Source organism: Protopterus annectens, chromosome 6.part1 (genome assembly GCF_019279795.1).
Source record: "Protopterus annectens isolate FY-2018-M chromosome 6.part1, PAN1.0, whole genome shotgun sequence".
In the NCBI taxonomy this organism is placed as follows: domain Eukaryota; kingdom Metazoa; phylum Chordata; order Ceratodontiformes; family Protopteridae; genus Protopterus; species Protopterus annectens.
This window is the reverse complement of record NC_056738.1, coordinates 562,506,992-562,528,827: the sequence shown is the minus strand read 5'-3', so window position 1 is coordinate 562,528,827 and position 21,836 is coordinate 562,506,992. Positions and strand designations below refer to the sequence as shown.

Below are 21,836 nucleotides of genomic sequence, written 5' to 3'. Positions count from 1 at the left end.
TTAAGTTAAATGCCAAAAAAGTATTATCATACCATTCAGCAAAAACACGGCCCCTACTGATTACCACATTAGCGGCAACCCCCTAAGCACACAACTTGTGGTGCGAGACCTGAGTATACAAGTTGACAACAATCTCACATTTGACCATTGGCCATCATGAAGCGGCAGTGCTCAGAAAAGCCTTTACTTGGTTCATCTCATAAGTAAAGGGATTGTATCCAGAAAAAATGAGGTTATTACTTCTCTGTACTCCTCCCTCATTAGGCCAATAATTGAGTACAATGCCCTGTTTGGTATGTACCTCTCCAAACACCTGCACCGACTGGAAAGGCCACAGAAATACCTCACAAAGAAAATCCATGGCCTCCAACACCTGCCCTATGTGGACAGGCTCAAATCACAATCACTGTACTCTGTATTATACAGATTGCTCAGAGGTGATCTGTGCCTCACCTACAAGGCAAAGTCAGACCCTGCTCTACTACAGATGCTCCATATCCGTAAGTCTAACTCCTCACATAGTACCCAATCGAAAGGCTTAAATCTAATATGTGACATTAACAAAACCTGCTGGAGAGACAGGTTTGTCTCCCAGAGGCTGCTCTGCCTCTGGAATAGACTCCCCATACACATCAAACAAAGTATGTCACTAACCCTCTTCAAGCACAACCTTGATGAGTGGATGGGCAACCACAAATTTGTCCCAGGGCTTCCACCTATGTCCCTCATTGACAGGGGTGACAGGTGCTGATTGATGTTTCTTTTTTGGGGATAAACTCTTGGCTAAGCTTGTAATGGCTCCAGAGCCATTAGCCTAGTAATCTCCTATGATCCTATGATAATAAACAAGCACACACACACACACACACACACACACACACACACACACACACACACACACACACGCACACACACGCACACACACACACACACACACACACACACACACACACACACACACACACGCACACACACACGCACACACACGCACACACACGCACACACACACACACACACACACACACAGACACATGCACACACACACCTCAGCTCTCCCAAATTTGGGGGAACACATCTAATTGGTTCTCAAACTTTTGTTCATTTGTTCAGTCCCTCCTAAATCTGGAAATTATTTTAGGTGAATAGCACCCACTAAGAGTACCTTTTTCCTAAATACTTTCTCTTTGTCCAGAATTCTGAGGTAAAAATGAATGACATTACACACACATACACACACAGATTGTGTTATGACATGCAGCTATTTCCCACATTAGAGGAGTGGGCAGGGTTGCCAGACGTCCCTATTTCAGCGGGATTATCCCGAGTTCACCGCAGAAATCCCGGGTCCCGTTTAAGCTGTACAAATCCCGACGGCGAGGCGACGGAGAAGTGTGTGTGTTACTTCCTGGCTGTGTCTTGAAGTTGTACGTATATACGTACCCTTTTTTTCGTCATCCTGTGCGTGGGAGACTGGGAGGGCGTGATTAAGGGCTCTTCTGACTGCGACTGCTCTGCTGTGTCAGCGTACTGCGTAGCGACGAGACTGCGAATGATCGATGATGCCAATGTGTCTACTCTACTAGCAAGTTGCAACGATGACTACTGAGTGAGCAAAGCAGCTACACTTTCACAAAATTCACAGTGAGTTAACTTGCTTGATATTCTTAATATATTATTGAGCTGCGCATTGGCAGCAGAGAGCAGACTCACATATACAAAATGTATGAAGTGAGTGTGTGAGAGAGAGGTGACACTTGTCGTCGTCTCGTCCCAGTGGGCCAAATTGAATCTCATTAGATCTTTAGCTTTCACTTAGATTGTGTTCAACTCTAAGTAAATGAAATGACTTATTTGTGCTTCCAAGTCTTACCTGTAAGTTTAACCCTGTGAAAGGTACTTAAATGGTCCATAAAATCAACTAGTTCACAGAACATACACACACACACACGCACACACAAAAAATATGCCTGACTAACTGTAGTCAGTAATGAGACAGGAAAACCATCTTTATAAATTTAAAAAATAGACAATGAACTGTACTGGGAAATGAGAGATTTATTATCTTAGTGACAGTCATGTGATTTTTATGCTTGGTACAGGATATCTGAGATTCTGACTATAAACATATGGAGTACAGCTTTTACCAAAACAATGCTGATTTAAAAAAAATGTTCAAAGCCTAACATTTACAAGCTGCAGTTATACTACTAGTGTTGTCTGTATATTTTGAGCTAGGGTGGTAAATGATAAAAATTTGAAAGTAATTCTAGATGCAATGCATTCATTAATGCAGCTATCTCTCTTGCTATGAATGATTAGCATACAAAACTGTTCTCAGTTTTTCATATAATTGCACAACTGGGCAGCTGTGAAGGAAAACATCCAATTGGCTATCTCAGGAACGCCCTTTGAAATACTGTTAACCCTGATAAGGCCAAGTTCTGCAAGTGTTTTTCTAGAAATGCACATACAAGGAATTTAAATAGTGCATAGTATGCAGAAAACAAATACATACTCTAAAATGTAAACATGCTTCTGAAATATTTTAGAAGCTATATGCTATGTATGCTTTGAATATTTAGTGACGTGAGCAATTTCATTGCAGTGCATGCAAATCTGCTTTTAGGAGCCTGAGGTTATAACAATATAAAATCTAAAATAAATGGACTAACTAGTACACCATAACCAAAGTTGTATAGTAATAAATTACACTACTTACCTTGAGTTCAGCCATTGCTTTGGTGTTATTTTCTGCACTCAAAACTTGATTGTTAGCTGTCACCAGGGAGAGTGTATAACTTCAGTACATGTGTTAATAAAGCCCAGCCAAGATGGAAAAAGACTTTAAAAAGTTTGTAATGTAGAAAGTAAGCTGCTGTTAGGACAAGCACGTACTGACTCAGTGTGGACAGATGACTCTCTGACAGATTTGGAGCTAGTTTAAAGTTTTACTAGCGTGACTTTAATTAAACACAGATGCCCTAGGTCTCTTACGTAACATGTAATTTTATCAAAATGTTAAGCAGTACACTCCTACAGCACCATCAAAATCAGAAACAGAAATCTTCAAAAGAACATTGTATTACCACAAGAACATTTTCAAGATTACAAATGAAAACATGGAAACAATAGAACTTAATCTCTGGGCATTCATCTGTAAACCTAAATTCCAGTAAAGACATATCCAATTCATAAAATTGCTGCTGACACTGTGTGCCCCTGAGGCTCTGTAACAATTGTGAAAACACAGACTCATGTAAGAATTCACAAAACAGCCGTATGGTGCAAATTAAATCCTTATTTAAAGTAGTAAAGATAATGAATCATGGATGAGCTACTCTAGTCTCAGCAGAATATAGTTTTATACTTGCAACAACCTCCATAAGCATATTTCATAATTCTAAACAACTTTCAAAGCTAGAGCAAATCTCCTACATATTGGATGGCATGGCACAGTGATGTAGTGGTTAACATTGTTGCCTCACAGCAAGAAGTTCTCCAGTTTGATTCTCAGCTGGGAATCTGGGATGCCTTCTGTGAGGAGTCTGCATGTCCTCGCTGCGTTTGTGTGAGTTTCCTCCAGGTACTCTGGTTTTCTCCCACACTCCCACATTCCAAATACATGCATCTGGACCATTTCTCTGAAAATAGGCTATGTCCTAGTCAGAATTTCCCAGTCAACAAATGTTAAATAAACTGAAGATGGTTGTCTTGCTTTCTAACAAGAACAGATAATTGTATTAGGCTAAGTATATTTACAGTTTTGTTTTAGAAATATTGACAAACTGTAACCAACACTAAGATGCAGGCAGAATGCATTGTCCTATTCCACATTCAGTTAGCATCTCTCAGGTATCAGAGAGTGGACATGGAGAAGGGATTAATATGCATGAAAAAGCTCTCTTCCAAACTGGTGATGGCACAGGATGAGCCCTGTCCACCACAAGTTGAATCTCCATCACGGATGATGCTAGGTATATATATCCCAGGTGAAATTCCTAAAATTAGGCACAGGTCAACATCCTAAGGTAAGAAGAAAACTTTAGCATATTGTGCTTCCTGTACAAGTTAAGCACTGTACATCCAGTAACAATCTGTGATGTCTTCCAGTGTAAGAGTACTGGCAGATGTGCACAGGCTTTGCCTCAATGGTAAATTACAAAGGACCGGTGGTGGCCACGGTGATGTAGAGGTTAGCATTGTCACCTCACAGCAAGAGGTTCCCTGGTTCGATCCTCGGTTGGGGTGCCTTCTGTGCAGAGTCTGCATGTCCTCCCTGTGGTCACGTGGGTTTCCTCCAGGTGCTTTGGTTTCCTCAACTCGACACCGTAAAACTCCACTGCCAATCATGAGCGGACATGTGATCCGCTGTGGCGACCCCTAACCGGGAAAAGCCGAAAGAAGAAGAAGAAGGTAAATTATGAAGGACCAAACAGAAGAGGTGACATACATGCCACTTGTAACCGCTTTAGAGTCAGACCTAGCTCCAAGGGTTTATGTTCAGGCTGGTGAGCTTGTCTATAAAATACCTGAGTGGGGAATGGTGTCAAAAGCCTTTGTGAGCTCTAGGTAGGCTGTGTGGGCCACCCTTCCCTCATCTATAGCCTTGGTAACTGTCTCAAAGAAGTCCACCAGGTTTAGGAGGCTGAGGCATGATCTGCCTTTAACAAAGACAAAATGGGTAGGGTCCAGTGTTTGGAGGTTCCCAATGTCTCTGTTACTGAGATCCATGATGATGCACTCCATAGCTTTGCATACCAAGCTAGTCAGGCTTATAGGGCGATAGTTCCCAGGTTCTGTTGCGAGTGGCTCCAACTTTTGTGGAGCGGAATAACCATTGCTGTGCACCACTCTGTGGGCATGCAGCCTGTGGAGAGGCTGAGTTTAAACAGTGTGTTTAGATGAGAGGTTAGTTCATCTTTGAGCTTGTGTAGGATAGGAGGGGACGCAGCCTGGGACACCATCCAGTCCCATTGATGCTGTGTTTTTGGCTTTGGAGAGGGCTGTTTTAACCTGAGTGTCTGTGATTTCAGGCCCGGGGCACTGCATTCTTCTGGTATAGTTATGGGCCCTTTTGGGGGGTGAGAGGGGGGTGAAGTTTGCACTGAACCTGTATGCCAAGATGTTGGCTATATCGGTCGGTTCAGTGTATTTCTCAGCACCAACACCAACTCTGAGAAAATCTGAGAATTGCCACTTAGATTCTTGACATAGCTAAAGAATGCCTTGTGGTTATCTTTGGAGTCCATGGCGATTTTTCTTTTGAAGCTAGCCTTGGATGATTTTACAAGAGAATAAAGTTTCTTGCTGATAGTGATCAGGGATGTCTTCCCCATTTAAGTGCATTTATTGTTATCACAAGAAGTTTAAGGCTACTGAGTCTTACATACTCTTGCACCATTATGCCGTGTCAGTTCCCCACCATAGATTGTTGTAAGTTGTGTAACCCCCTTTCGAGGAGGGTTGTCTTGTGCCAGTCATGCCTAGGTTGAATTTATGAATACTTATTGAATTATCCAGGTCCCATTTGAAAGAAGGTGGTGTGTTAAACTGATTTATATGAAGAGCGAGTCTATTCCAGAGGTTTTGAAAATTCTGAGTAACTAATTTGTCTCTCCACCTTGTGTTACTGCTCTGTTAAAGCTGGTTTAGATCTGATGATCTGATATTTTTGGGATTGTTTGATTTGTGAAGGTACAAAAGGTCTTTGACTGCTGGGTCGCCTGACTGTGTGGAAGGCAAGGTATTGATTTCCTCTGAAGAGTCTGTAAGACACTCAAGGCCAGGGAGTCAGTGCTTTTAGTCTTTCTGGTAGCTTAAAGATTTTAAATGTAGAATTCTCTTTGTTGGAAACCTCTAGGGTGTTTACAGCTCCAGTTATACAAATCTGGTGAGGTACCGTCGGTACATCCTAACCTCCTCTGATATTGCAAAAACTTTTGGGTTATGCAAAGGTTTTCTATGCAGAAGTCTATGAACTTATTTCTAATGATCATCTTACTGCAGGAGTTCTGTCTTTTGTTGTAAAGCATCTGGTACTACACTTGAGCTCTCAAAACCAGTTTTACATTAAGAAACATCGAATAGCGACTATTGCAGTTTAACTCCACTAAAAGTGAAATCAACTTGGAGTCGGACTCTGTCTCTGTTCTTAGTGGTTTTATTTTACAACTTTTTTGTTGAGTTTACAAGACCCAGCCTGGCATTTCTTGCTTGTTCATAGTTGATTTCTACATTCTATTAAAAATATCTTAACATGTAAAAACTTTTCATCATTCTATAGATGAGTACTTCTGAAGATGTTGATAATACTCCTTCAAAGAAAATAAAAAGGCTTGTGAAATTCAACACTGATTGGATGAAAAATATTCCTGGTTACGAGAAGGACGAGAAGGATATGCTATATGCTCGATGTGCAATAATACGTCATTTTCAATTGGACATGGTGGTGAAAATGACATCAAACGACATATGAAGTCTACTGCGCACACCAACAATATTTCATCAGCTTCGACGTCCACCAAAATAACAACATTTTTCATGACAAAAAATTCAAAGGAAGAAGATGATATTATTGCTGCAGAAACAGCTTTTGTTTTCACACTGTGAAGCATTCACACAGTTACATTTCCAGTGACTGTGCAGGATTGCTCTTTTCTTGTTTGTTCCCAGATTCAACAATATCAAAAATATTGTTGTGGTAGAACTAAAGCAACAAAATTATTACACGTGTGCTTGCACCTGAATCAAAAAGAATTATTTTGAAAGAATTGCAAGATGACCAGCCATTTTCTGTGAGTACCGACGTCAAATAAAGGCAATATAAAAATCTTCACATTAATTGTACAGTATTTTAGCAAAGAACAGGGCATTCAAATAAAATTATTAAACTTCTACTCACTCAAATTTGAGACATCAGTTGGTATAGCAGATTCAATAACAATGGCTTTACAAGATAATAATTTAAAAATACAAAAATGTAACAGCTTTATACACTGACAGAGCTAATGTCAATTTTGGTAAAAACAAAAGTGTCTTTATGGAATTAAAAGATCTTAATTCAAATGTAATTGTCACATACTACACAATACTGGTAAAAAAGCTGCACAAACTTTAACTTTTGATATAGAGTCCATCGTTATAAAAATTTATAATGAATTTAGTTCGTCAACAAAAAGAGTCGTACAACTGAAAGAATTATTCGAATGGCTAGAAGTAGAGTGGTCTGAAATGTTATGCCATGTGCCAACTCGATGGCTCACTTTGATGCCCGCAATTGAGCGGTTAATAACAAATTTTGAGCCAATACGATTGTACTTTCTGAGTCAAAAATCCAAATCTGAAATTCTTGAATTGTTTTTCAGTGATGAATTGGCATTAGCATACCTGGGGTTTGTTGCAAATGCATGCAGTATTATTCAGAATGCGTTAACAAAACTTCAAAGCAATGATGTTTTAATAATTGATGTTTTTGAAATAATGAACGGCGTATTGCAGTCACTCAGTCAAAAAAAAAATGATGCCTTTTATGGAAGCATTGCTAGAACAATGTTACTAAAATGCAGTGATGACATCAAAAAATCCCGTTTCAAAAATGACGCACAGACATTTTTTGACACAGCGATAAAATACCTACAGAAATGGTTTGACTTTGAAAGTAACAAATTTCAATGCATTAATGTCTTATCCTTAAAACCAAATGTAAAAATCGAATTCCCGTCAATTGAAGAATTAACAAAATTGTTTAATATTACTTGCAATACTGACCTTCTATATGAAGATGTCTGTTTATTAAACAAGTTTGTACTGAGTATGACTGAAGCAAATGAGAAAAAAACAATAGATGAGAAATGGATAATATTTTTTAAAGATCATCCTGCTTGCAGTAATTTGTACAAAATTGTGGCCCACATACTCTCAATTCCACATTCCAATGCAATTTGTGAGAGAATATTTAGTCTAATGAGTGCAGCCTGGAGAAAGCAGAGAAACAGATTGTTGTTAGAGACTGTGGAAGCTGAATTAATGGTCAAACAAAATTTTAATTACACTTGTAAAGACTTTAGAAAATTTTTATCGACTAAAGATGGTGAATATATTTTGAAACAAGCTAAAAGCTGTGAAAAGTACTTGTAATAAAGCTGTTATTATATAACTTTGTGAATTTAAATCAAAATATTCATTCAAAGGTGGACTACGCCACGGTATTGCTGTTATTGCTGTCATTATTATTGTGTGAGTATTCTGTGTATGTAGTTAATTAGGTATGTGGTTTGATTATACATGTTTATAATTAGAATGCAACTACAATGTTTACAATGTATCTAATGAATATGTGACTGTTTGCAATGCATAATAACTGTGATTCCTGCAAATGTTCAAAGTGTACTATTGTTATTATTATTGTTACTGTGTGACTATTATGTATATGTAGTTAATTCCATGTATGTGGTTTGATTATACATGTTTCTAATTAGAATTTAACTAAAATGTTTCGAAGGTATCTAATATGTGACTGTTTGTAATGTTACAATCCAAAAACAGCAGATGATAAACTCCCCAACACTCGAGTCCTTGGATACCGACAAAACAAAGTTTTTATTTACATAAAAATGAATAACACTGGAGCTCTTACACAGGGTTAAGCGCTTTCATCTGTCATGTGTGAAAAATGTTCTTTATTGTCGACTGGAATTGCTGAATGGTTGAAAATTGTATTCCAATTCTACATATTCAACACCAAGATTACTGTTTGTAATGTTGTAATGCATAATAACTGTATGTATGTGCTTATTTGCATATTTGGCTTGAGTAATATATGTCATTAAAAACAGCGACTACATGCAGTATGCAGTCCTTATCAATTATTTATGTATGAAAGCCCTTTTTTTTTTTTTTTTTTTTTTTGGTCTTCAGTTGGCGAAGACCTTTTTTTTTTTTTTTTTTTTGGTCTTCACTTCGTGAGAGACCTTCTATTTTTTTTTTGTCCCTACCTGGGTTGCTGGAAATCTGGCAACCCTGGGAGTGGGCCACTTTTTCCCTTTTGTCAGGCTCCAAATTGTTACTGAAAAAAATCATGTTTATTGCAGTCCTTTGCAAAAACTGTTTACAATTAAAAAATGAGTGCACTCAACAAAACAAATAAAATGTTTCCAACTGTCTAATCAATAAAAATGATCTGTTGCTATGGATATGAACTTATCCACTACCTCTTTTACCAGCTTAGTGGATATAGGCATCCTGAGGTAATGTAGAAACTGCTTCATATTAAATATTGTATAAAAAATACCTAACTAAAAAGCCACACTAAAACCTTCAACAATGACCACATCTCCTCAGATGAGCTAAAACCCTGCAGAGCAAAGCAAAAGTACATGGCAAATCTCCTAGAAAACCAGACTGCCGAGCAATCAGTGAAAAAAAAACAACCAGTTAGTAATGTAAACGACACTTCTCCATTAACACAAACACACACACACACTGAAATTACTGCACCCAGAGTGTAGGAAAACTAGCAACCTTTAAAAATTAAACCTATAATACAAAACTTGACACTCTATAAACCAAACACAAGAGATGCCATCAATACAGTTTAAATCAGAATCTGCCAAACATAAAAATGTTCATTTACCTGTAACGTCCAAGTGTGTAGTCTAGACAGGTCCCATTAACTCTTCGAGCAGCCATCTCTTACAAAGCTGACTGTTTCTCCAGATGACTTCCACAGACTCTACAGAATAGCTTAAACAGCATAATATAGATATTATCTGTATAATTTTCCCCAAAATTCAAGTAATCTATAACAAACTGTGACAGTCATTTATAATCCCACTGTCACCAACCACAAAAAGTAAAATTGTTAAAAATAGTAATCTAATTAAAAAAGCTAGCACTAACCATTTGGCCAACCTTCCCTTTTGACTGTGAGTTCCACAACTGAGTGGAATTCTGTAGAAAGTGACACACATATTATTATAAAACAGCATACCCACCCCCAAACAGTTGACATTCCTTCTCTCTCTACATGATGCACCTAGACGATATCTGACTACTTTGCAATGAATGCATGAATAGATTACACTGGTTAACACATTCAGATAAATAAATACATTGAAATCATAAGACAATTTAAACAGCTCAGTATTTAAACCTCTCATTCAATGAAATTAAAGTCAATACCAAGCCAGTAGCCAATGCACTTAGCACCTAATCACATTGGATATGACCATTTTCACCTCTGCTGGCACCCATTGTTTAATCCAGTATGTCCAAGATCAAAAACACTTGGCAAAAAGCCAAGGATAACTGCAGCAATTTTAGACTAGTTAGCATGCAAACCAACTGACTCCGGCTTCTCTTACCACAATCTGAGAATTATATAACTATATTTTACATATTTAGTCAACGCTGTAGTTAATGTACAAATTGTAAGAAGCTGAATTTTTAGTGGAGATTGATATCTGCAGATAATGATGAATAAGCTACATATACAGTTGTAAGTACCCTATTTACAGGCTTGTAACACATGTGGAACAGATGTGAAAAAATAATTTCAGTGAAAATCTGGAGAAAGTACAGCTGTGTAAAATCTTACTGTAACGGTAGATGTCCTTGGCTTCACCGCTGCAGTACTCCTTACTAATGGGAATCCCTGCCATGAAGCCCTCCATCCAGCCAATTTGCAAAAGATTTCCATTTCTTTAAGGTACGCTGGACATCACCTATCACCTGCTTACTCCTTGAGTAAGGTAGGGCATAGAGGTGACGTTCAGGCATACCATCCTCAGAAGATATTGCCCCAGTAGGAACAGCAGTCCAAGGAAAACCAAGGAGAATCTGCACAGCCAGGAAGGGAAAAAGACCAGGGGGATGGAGGGAGTGAATACTGCAGCGGTGAAGGCAAGGACATCTACCATTATCGTAAGGTTTTACACAACTGTACTCTGTCCTTACATGCACTGCTGCAGTATTCCTTACAAATGGGAGAGTGCAAAAGCTTAAAAAGAAACCTGGGAGGAGGAAGCAGCAGAGCCCTCCAAGAAACCCTGAAGAATGGCAGCAGCAAAACCAGCTCTGGCTCTGGAGATACCATCCACCTGGGAATGTTTGGTAAAGGTATGCACAGAAGTCCCAGTAGCAGCTTCAAGAATAGAATTAGTATCTTAAGCCTTGGAAAAAAGCACCAGAAGAAGCCACAGCTCTAGTAGAATGAGCCTTAATCGAAGAAGGAAGGCTCTCGCCATGAAAAATGGCCTGCATCTGTCACCCCTGGGCCTCTGAATACTGGCCAAGGCTCTTGCCACCCCTATAGTGCCTTTTTAGGAGATGCTCCAAAGACCAAATTACTACCATAACAGCTACAAACTAATGCAATCTAAGGGTCATGCTGCTCAATGCTAGAAGTCTAAATCTCAAAATGCACTTGCTCGAAGCACTCATTAAAATGGAGAACATCGACATTTGTGCTGTAACAGAAACCTGGTTCAAGGCAGCAGAAAACACCCCTGCACTACCAGGCTATAAATCATTCCACACCTTTCAGCCCCAAAACTTGGACCGAAGCTCCAAAGGCAGTGGTGTTTCCATATTCATAAAGGATACACACACCTCCAGAGTGGTAGCCCAACATAAAGCATCAGAGATACTTCAGGTGCAGCTAACATTAGGTAAGACAGTGATTCAGGTCATAGCCTACTATAGGTCCCCAACCATGTCCCAAGACTCACACTCCATGTTCCTAAGCACCCTGGAGAATATCAGGGCCCAACCTAACAGTCTCATACTGGGCAACTTTAACTACCCCTCCATTAATTGGGAAAACTACTCATGTACCAATTCACTTGCCCAACGTTTCCTGGAATTCATTAATTTCAATGCCCTGGACCAGCTCATTCTTACCCCCACTAGAGGCAGCAACATCCTTGACCTGGTCATTACTAACATGGGTGACCATTTCTCTATAGCAATAGTCAACTCCTCCCTGGTCAGATCCGACCACAGACTAATCACCTTGGAAATCCACATCCCTCCCAACCCACCCCACAAAGGTAACCACCATGAAAAACTTCTCCAAAGCTAAGTTTGGGCTCCTAAAAACAGAGGTGGCTATCTTCACGGCACCCATGCAGTTGGAGAACAGCTGCATGACTGCTGAATTATACCCTAATGCCCTGTACAAACATGTACACAAATGCATGGATCTCTCCATAACCAATAGAACCAAGATGCTCTCCTCCAAAAAAAGGAAGCCAATCTGGTGGTCCCCTGCCATAAACAAACTCTACAACAGAAGGAGGAAACTGATGCAGAATAAGGTGAAGTCCCAAGACTGGAAAAACTCCCTTATCAGCCTCAACAAAAAGTTGAAATCCCTCATCAAATCCTCTAAAGCTAGTTATGAAAACAGAATTGCAGTAGATAGTAAAGACAACCACAAGGCCTTCTATAGTTATGCAAAGAATCTCCACAACAACATCCAGATTTGCTTGGAGCTATTGCACAATGGCACCTCCTATACCGAGCCAACAAATATTGCCAATATAAAGGCCGAAAGATTCAGTGCCAACTTTACCCCTCTCTCTCCCACCAAAGGACCAATCACAATATCAGTAAACTGGCAGGCACCCAGTGTTACTGCTGCTCAGGTTAAGACAGGTTAAAACAGAGGAAGTTGTTTGTTCAAAGTAGATGTAAAGAGATCTACTTGAGGAGTACCCCACAGGTGAACAATGTCCAGAAACACATCCCTGTGAACCATCCATTCATGGCATTGAGTGAAGGACCTGCTCAGATTGTCTGCCACAATGTTTCAATCTGAAGTAATTTAAACTGCCTGAAGAGACACGTGATATTGGATAGCCAGATCCCGTACCAGAAGTGCCAGCCAGCAAAGACAGTAGGATCTCATACCTCCCTGTTTGTTGATGTACCACGACTGTGGTATTGTTGGTGAATAGCTTGAGAGGCCATGTAGAAAAGAGAGGATGAAAGGCCTGAAGAGCCAGCAGAAGAGCCCTCATCTCCCTGATGTTGATGTGCTTCTTCTGCTGATGAGGCGACCACACTCTCTGAACCTTCAGGGACCCAAACGTTGCTCCCCATCCCACATCTGAAGCATCTGTGGACAGATTCTGAGAGGCAAGCAGAGGCTGAAATGGGAGCCCTGGATTCAGAGACAACTGCTGAATCCACCACAGAAGCTCGACCTTGAGACACGGGAGAAGAGGAACAGGAAAGTCTAGAGGATGCGCATGCTGAAGCCACACTGACTTCAGAAACCACTGGATCTTCCTCATGTGGAGCCTGGCCAGAGGAAGCATCAGAATGGTGGAAGCCATGAACCCCAGAGCTCTTAAACTCCCTGGCTGAAATGGAGGCCAGGGGAAGAAGAGTTTGAAAGAAAGAAATAAGAGTTAATGCCTTTGGAGGAGGCAGGGATGCCAGCATTGGCACCGTTTGAAACCTGCAACCAGAAAGATCTTGAGAAGGAGTCAGGGAAGACTTGTTGAAGTTTATTGTGAACCTCAGGCTCTGAAGAAGAGAAATGGTAAAATGCAGATTTTGCAAAAGGACCTCTGGAGAAGATGCTTGAATCAGCAGGTCATCCAAATAAGGAAATATTTTGATCCCTTGAATCCTGCAAAAGGCAATCACAGGAATGACACATTTGGTGAACACCCTTGGGGCAGTAGAAAGGCCAAAGGGCAAAGCACAGAACTGAAAATGCCAGGAAGCAATAGAGAAATGCAAAAATCTTCTGAAAAGAGGATTGATAGGAATACGGAGATAAACATCCTTGAGGTCCAGAGACACCAGAAAGGCCTGAGGGAACAATAGAGGAAAAAGGGACTGAAGAGACAACATACAAAAGGAAGGCACTGTCAGAAAGGTGTTCAGATGGGAGAGGTCTAGATCAGGTCCCCAAGTACCCTCTTTTCTGGGCACTAGAAACATTCTGGGATAAAACCCTTTCCTCCTTTGGGACACAGGCAGTTCTTGAATAATACCCTGAGACAAGAAGTCCCAAAGAAACTCTGGGAAAAAAGAAAGCTTTTCCTGAGGAGGTTGAGGAATGCCCATTAAAGGAGGATTGGAAATCCAAACCATGACATACCCTTGATGAATGATTGACAAAACCCAAGACTCCTGGGTGATCCAAAGCCAAACAGGAAGAGACAGAGAAATGTGGCTGGGAATGGGTGGATAGTCAGACAGTACCTAGTTTGTCAGGAAAGGAAGGCTTAAGAATACATTCAACCAGCAGCCGCTTCACCAAACAAAACAGTATTATCCAGAGGAGCATCCAGCAACTAAGCCTTAATATTCTCAGACAAAGGTTGAAGCTGAAGCCAGGAATATCTCCTCAGAACTGAGCCAGAAGCAGCAGCCCTTGAAGAGGATTATGCAGCATCATAACTACACTTGATAGAATGACAAACTACCTGAGAGGAAGTCCCAAGCAAGGAAAGAGCAGAAGATTTACCCTCAGAGTCTGGAAGATTAGAAAGAACCTGACAAACCTGAGAAACTAGAGCCAAGACATACCTAGAAACATGGGTCATATAATTAATAGCCCTAAAAGTCAGGGTAGAGGAAGTATAAACCTTCTTACCCAGCCTATCCATGGTCCTACTGTCCTTGTCAGAAGGCAGTAACTTGGATGAAGGAAGCAATTAAGATGGCTTATCAGAGGCTATAGACACCACAGAGGGGTCAGCAGCAGGACATTTAAACAAAAAAGGAACAATCCTTAGGCACCCTGTATATCCATCAGACTTCTTGGGTGCAGGAGGCAGAGAATCTGGCGCTTTAGAGGCAGTGGAAAAAAACATCCAATAAAGCTGGCAAGACAGGAGGAATGGCCGCAGGTTTAGGAGATTCCATTTGCAGTAACTCATAGTATCTCTTATGGATATCCGAAACCTGGGCAAAACCCCACTTAAAGTCCATCATCCTAGAGATCGTGTTAGGGTTACCACCTGTCTTACTTTATGAGGGACAGTCCCTCTTTGGGCAGTTGTGTCCTGCAAAAAAATTGTAAAAATGGCAAATGTCCTGAGATTTTAGGGCCAAATTATTTCTTATATTTTATGTAATAGTTGCATAAAACAGTTATTCTTATCTGAAACACCTAAATGTTATAAGAAACAGAATAAGCAACTAAAATGCTACAAGAATAAGCTTTTATTTAGGTAAAAAAGTGAAGTTCTGTCCTTTGTACTGACCGTGGGTATGTTTTGGCCTGCCAAATCAGACATTTGTACCAAAAATGCCCCACTTTGGGCATGTGAAAAGGTGGCAACCCTAGATCTTGTCCCCAAAGGAAATTTCCTCAGAGGGATTATCACAAGTATGAGAATCTCCTCCTCAAACCTGTAGTCTAAAGGAGAAGGAATCTGGGTAGAATAAGCAAGGGAGTCATCATCAGAATCCACCTCAGAAGAATAGAATTCTCTGGGCCTTTTAGGGAAAGAAGCAGACCAAAGAGGAGCAGGAACTGAAACCCCTTGAGGAGTCCGCAACTACAGTAAAGAATTAAATAACCCCTGAGTAAAGGCCTGACACTCAGTTTGCGGATCCCTAGGAGCAGAAGAGACATGGTTGATTTTCTGTTTCTTCTTCAAAGGGACAGCCATCCTAGAAACTTGAGAAGGCCCAGACTCAAGACGGCATTCCTCAACTGCAGTAGGAACCTCTTCCTGAAAGAGAAACCGCAGAACCCCATTAGACCCCTCTGAAACAGTCAACTGTTGTTCCCTCTGAATGCCCAAAATGGACCCCTGCAAAGACTCGTTGGACGTGCTGCCTGCCAAATCCTCACCAGCCTCCAACCCAGACGTGGTAGAAGAATCTGACAAAACAACTGGGTGAGCATCCAGGTGCATAATAACCTCAGGAGAAGCACCCAGCAGAGGCTGAACAGCAGAAGATTCCAGCCTTACCTTATGCACCTTCTTCTTCCCAGATGACTGACCCTCGAAGCACCAAGTACCCGCAGCAAGAAGCTTAAGTCCCTGGTTCTCAAGGTACAAGGAAAGGGAAGAAAGCCTACTATGAAGAGTTTTGGGGACAAATGCCTGAAAAATTTAACAAGACATATGGTTGTGAGCAGAACCAAGGCAAAAAAGACACTTATTGTGATGGTCTTTATGGGGAATCAGTCTCCCATACTGGCATTTACCCTTCTGGAATGACATTCACTCCAAACAGCACTAAACAAAACAGAAAAAGTAACCAAAAACTCAACTGGGTATTTATCTGCAAATATGAGGACTCCAGCAAACAGGGGCAAGCACAGAAAAGCCAATAAACAGAAAAAACAGTAAAAAAACGGTTGCATGCAACAGACTGGTGGTTAAGGAGTAAGCAGGTGATGTTCAGTGTACATTAAAGCAATGGAAACCTTTTGTAAACTGGCTGGACGGAGTGCTTCATGGCGGGGAATCACATTAGTAAGGAATACTGCAGTGGTGAATGTAAAGACATCCACAAATATCAGCTGCCCAAGAGGAGACCTGAGAAACAGAGGTTGGCATGAGAGGAAACACATTCATTTTACTGATGTACTTTCCCTGCAAGAACAAAAACCTCTAAATGTATGAGTTGGGTAAGCTTACAGAAAATGGTATCTCAAGATGGCCTGAAACACAAAAGCAAAAAGTACATTAAAGTATTTTGACTGATATACTTTTTTATGTTGTAGTCATGTAAATATGTTATGGTCTTGAAATGCACTCACAGTGTACATACTGTCTGTAAAAATACCATGCATATACCTTTTGTCCAAGTCTTCTTGGGCTACTGTGAAAGATCTCAGTCTTCAGTGTAGACAAGACGGCACATACTCCTTCTCCACTCCCACATATTGCAAGTTCATGCAGGTCACCCAAGAGTCACCAGGAAAGCAAGCCTAAGCATGTTATGCCCACTAACTCTGCTTCCATACAAGGATGTGACTTAGTCATATGTCATGGGTTCATAGGAGTTACATTTCCCCTTTGCCAGTGCCCATCCTTAAGCCTTTCATCCCTTTTCAAGAAGGGCGAGGGCATTCGTACCAAGGGTGAATTTATGAATACCCACCCAGTGAAAGGGCCAGCCAATTCATACCAGGGGTGAATTTATGAATACCCACCCAGTTATCCTTTGTAAAGGCAGACAGTGTGTCACGCTGTTTAATTTAGAGAGTTAGTTTGTTCTAGAGATGTGGGTAAGCACTGTGTTATAAATATGTACCTCCACCATGTGCATTTATTTATTGGAGTGAATTTACATCTATGGTCCTAGTATTAGCTGGGTTATTTGATTTATGAATGTATAAGAGTTTCTGGATTACTGGATCCATTGTAACCAGCAAAGCCTCCTTGCTCCACAGTAGTAACAAATGATAACCCTGCCCCTAACTCTAACCTGTATTTAAAGTATTTAAAAAAAAAAAAAAAAAAAGCTGTTCCTGTAACACTACCGCTACAGAAGACAGTTAGGACTCTCATCACACACATACCTGTGGGCACACACACACAGGCACACACACACACACACACACACACACACACACACACACACACACACACACACACACACACACACACACACACACAAAAAAATCTGTCCCCTAACCTAACCCTAAACACTCGCAATCACACACACTATTAATCTATCGTCTTGCAAGATATATATTGGCAGTTCATTTCTAATGATATAATCTTCTTTAAGTGTTTAGGTGAAGCACCTAACATAGTCTATAAAAAAGGTATTTGTTTCAAAAACATATATAATTTTACAGGGCATTCTAAAAATAAAACGACTACGGCGGTGCATGACTAAATGAGGGACATGCTTACAATGCCCTTTCATTTTTGTGTGCAGTAGCTTTTCCATCAGTAATAAATCCATTTCTTCTTCTTCTTTTGGCTTTTTCCTAGTTAGGGGTCGCCACAGCGGATCACCTGTCCACTCATCATTGGCAGTGGAGTTTTACGGTGTTGAGTTGCCAGCCCGGTGCCCAACCTTCCACAGAAGGAATACACATGCACACACTCACACCTAGGGCCAATTTAGAGTGTCCAATCCACCTACAGCATGTCTTTGGGATGTGGGAGGAAACCGGAGCACCAGGAGGAACCCCACATGACCACAGGGAGAACATGCAGACTCCACAAAGAAGGCACCCCAGCTGAGGATCGAACCGGAGAACCTCTTGCTGTGAGGTGGAAATGCTAACCACTGCACCACTGCGGCTGCCCCATCCCTGGAAATTTAATTGCCATACAAAGGGGATTATTTATGCTGCAGTATGTCACCAGTGCAATAGTTTCTATACTGGTAATCAGTACATAAGCTTAGGGATAGCATCTACGAACATCACTATGAGATTATAAAGGCTAAATCTACAAATGCACTTTACAAGCATATTCACCAATTTCCAGACCATCATTTCCTGTTTGCCATCATTGAGAAAGTAGAGGTCAGCCCTAGAGTTGGGCCATGGAAACTATTAATTGAAGAGAGAGAGCTTTGGTGGCAGATATTTTTGAATGCTTCAGTCTACCCAGGGCTTAATGATAGTATGTCTATACAGTGCTTATTCAAGAGGAAGGCATATGAAAAATAATATGCTTACATTTATTATCATCTGTTTTATTTTTTAGGGTGAATGCATTAGCATTTGTGTATCATTTTTGCTTACGTCCTGCCCTAGGTTAGTGATGAACAACAGTTATTCTCAGTTTTATATCTTAAACACACTATTTTAAATACATGCACTTATCTTGACTACTGTTGCTTTAAATATACACTTGCTTTGCTTAGATTGGTGTCATATGACAAGGAAGCTATTAATTGCAAATTTTGAATTGTTCTGGTTTTATCTGAAGAAGTCTGTATGCTTTGAGACAAAAGTGCTTATTATTTGTTTTAATAAACAGTTCATCGTACTTTTTTAGTTTGTTGTTTTCCTGCTGTGGGAACTGTGTTAGTTGTAGCAGTCTTTTGTAGGTCTCTGGTGTCTAGGTAGGTTTTTTGAGAGAACTTCCACATATGTTGATTTATGTGTTGGATGCGTACTATGTGTATAAGTAGTGGTACTATTTGCATGTGTAGTAGTGGGTGGATTGACAACCTCTTCTGTGTTACTGTTTTGAGTGTGAGAGAAATGGATTCAAGATTCTTGGTGTAGATACATCTCTTACACTCTGTACTAGAGTCAGTTATTAGTAGACGGTTGTTGGTGTACATGAGGCAAGTGCTGCGCTGCCTCAAGAGACCCAAGTCAACAAGGCTAGCAGGAGAAACAAGGGTGGTTCAACTGTCCTTAATGCTAGGTTGAAGACTGTTGTCATGGGGGGAGGCTTTCAGGATCGATTAAGGAGGAGTTGAGTGGATGGATATTTCTGTATGGGTTTTTAGTTTAATAGGTTTCAGCTCACTAACCGCATTTCTTTGACTGGGAAAGTACTAAGGATGAGGGCTACACTAATGTCCTACAACTGTAACTAAGGGAAAAACTGCTGAATTAATCTGTCTGTCTATGGAGCACAATTGGACAGCAGTACGTGATGTTGCGTGATGTGCAAACAAGCAGAAACCTGCTCAAATACAGGGCTTAAATACCAGAAGCTAAAAACTTGAAAAAAAAAAATTAAAATGGTTAGAAAGAACCAATGATGATGCTTATTTCAAGCCCTAGACCAACCACCCTTCATCAGACAGGATCCAATTAGCACAATCCTCTCACTAGAGTGCAGAAAGGGCCCTTCCAATCCAAGATGGCCTGGAAAACATGCTCAGAACAAACAGCCACTACAAACAGATCCAGATGCAGCAAACCTGTATCTGGACTATGCTGCAGCTACTAGCTACCCTGATTTTGGTGGGAACCACTAGAGAATGTTTAACACAGCATAAAAACAGCAGTAAGACACTAAAGAAAATGTTTAAAACATTAGAAAATCAGCAAGGAGACTCTAACGAATGTTTTAAATAGCTAACTTTATTATAACACTGCTAGGCAAGAAAACCAGAACAAGCAGAACGGATCGCTTTACAACAGTGAAAAACACTGAAAAGCAAATACTTAACAAACAGTGAAAATAGCAAACAGAGTTTTTGGTTGATAGAAAACTGAACATTTAAGAAAAGATTAAGTCAATCAGCTTGATTTATTAGTACCCATAATGGTTTTATTAAATAAAATTATTAATTCATTGTTTATTATTTAACTAGAATTTTCATGTGATTGGACCATTCAAATTTTAGATTTGTATAAAATGGGTAGCAAATATGTGTATTTTATTGCCTGATGATGTCTTTGGACAAAAGAGACTATTAAACTTTTATTATGCTAAAGAAGCCTTTTACTTGTGTCCTCTTAATGCTTTCAGTGGTTTTTGGTTATTTGGTTGTGAGTACACAGGTCCGTGGGAAATCGTTCAGTTTTCGTATCTGTCATTTCAGTGGCATGCATTACATTAGCTTGTATGGAATCCCAATGGTCTGTCATACACTATAAGCTATCCTACATCATATATCAATGGAGATTTTAATCAGTATATGGAATAAATGCAGCACTGTATTACCAATCAGCACCTGAAGCTGCTGAAACTAAACTGTTGAACTGCACTCAATCAGTCATGAGGGATTTGGGCACCCAGGTTGATAGCAGCCTGACTTTTGACCACCATGTTGCTTCCGTGGCACGGAAAGCATTCTACATGGCCCACCTCATAAGTAAGGGTATCTTATCCAGGGACAAGGAGGTCATAACATCCCTGTATTATTCCCTTATAAGGCCCATTATTGAGTACAACGCGCCTCTCGGCATGCATCTTGCAAAGCACATACAGCAGCTGGAGAGACCACAAAGGTTCCTCACCAGGAGAATCCAGGGCCTCAAACATCTACCATACACAGATAGGCTAAAAGCCCTATCCCTCTACACAGTTTCATACAGACTCCTCAGAGGTGACCTCTGTCTAGCATACAAGGCGATCATGGACCCCGCCTTGATGGGACTGCTGCATATCCTCAAGTCAAGCTTCACGCAAGTAACCCGCATGTGTGGTCTCAACCTGGTCTGTGACATCAGCAAGACTTGTTGGTGGGACAGATTTGTGTCCCAGATACTCCCTCATCTATGGAACAGACTCTCTCTCCACATCAAGCAGAGTACCTCTTTACCTCTTTTTAAGCACAACCTGGATAACTGGATGGGAAACAGAAACTATACTCTTGAGATTCCCCCCATGTCCTTTCTGGACAGGGGCAATGGGTGCTGATTTGTCTAAACATGGGCTAAACTCTTGGCTAGGCTTATAAGGGCCTCAGGGGCTATAGCCCAGTAACTCCTATGACCCTATGAATTAACAGGTACTTTTGGCAGACAAAGCTTTGCAGTTTATACTAAATGTATGACTTGCATAAGTAGTAAAATATGAAAAAAAACATATAGCCAGACTGATAATTTTTTCTGCACTCATTTCCCCCAGTGTATGTTAATCAGCCCTTTTACAAGCAATTGGCCCATTCATTCCTAATTACAACCACAAGAGTTGAATAAGAGGTCACCATTCAGATATCCATCAGGTGTGAGGGTGTTTATTTCATGCTCTATCTTTCCTTGGAAAGCTAGGCTTAGGCAGGAGAAGGGAGTCCTGTAATGGGCTGACTGTGGTGGACATCAATAACTTCTGAAGGGATGTGTCTAGCAAGCAGCCTCGTCCTCAGCCTTAACCAAGGGAAGTCTCTCTGGTCTCTAGCAGGGAAAATGTACTTCCCTATGTGCTTCTTGGGAGACACAACCAGGCCACGCCCCCTTCCTAGCTCCAGTAGTGCTGGGG

General features: G+C 40.6%; 1 long non-coding RNA gene across 1 annotated transcript in view; it reads right to left on the bottom strand.

Annotated features, from left to right (window-relative positions):
- LOC122805675 overlaps window positions 1-3,239 on the bottom strand; it is a 680,114-nt gene extending 676,875 nt beyond the window's left edge. Inside the window, exon 1 of the long non-coding RNA XR_006365394.1 lies at window positions 2,720-3,239. This is a non-coding gene — a long non-coding RNA (uncharacterized LOC122805675). The remainder of the gene's footprint in view (window positions 1-2,719) is intronic.
- Between the last annotated feature and the right edge of the window lie 18,597 nt (window positions 3,240-21,836).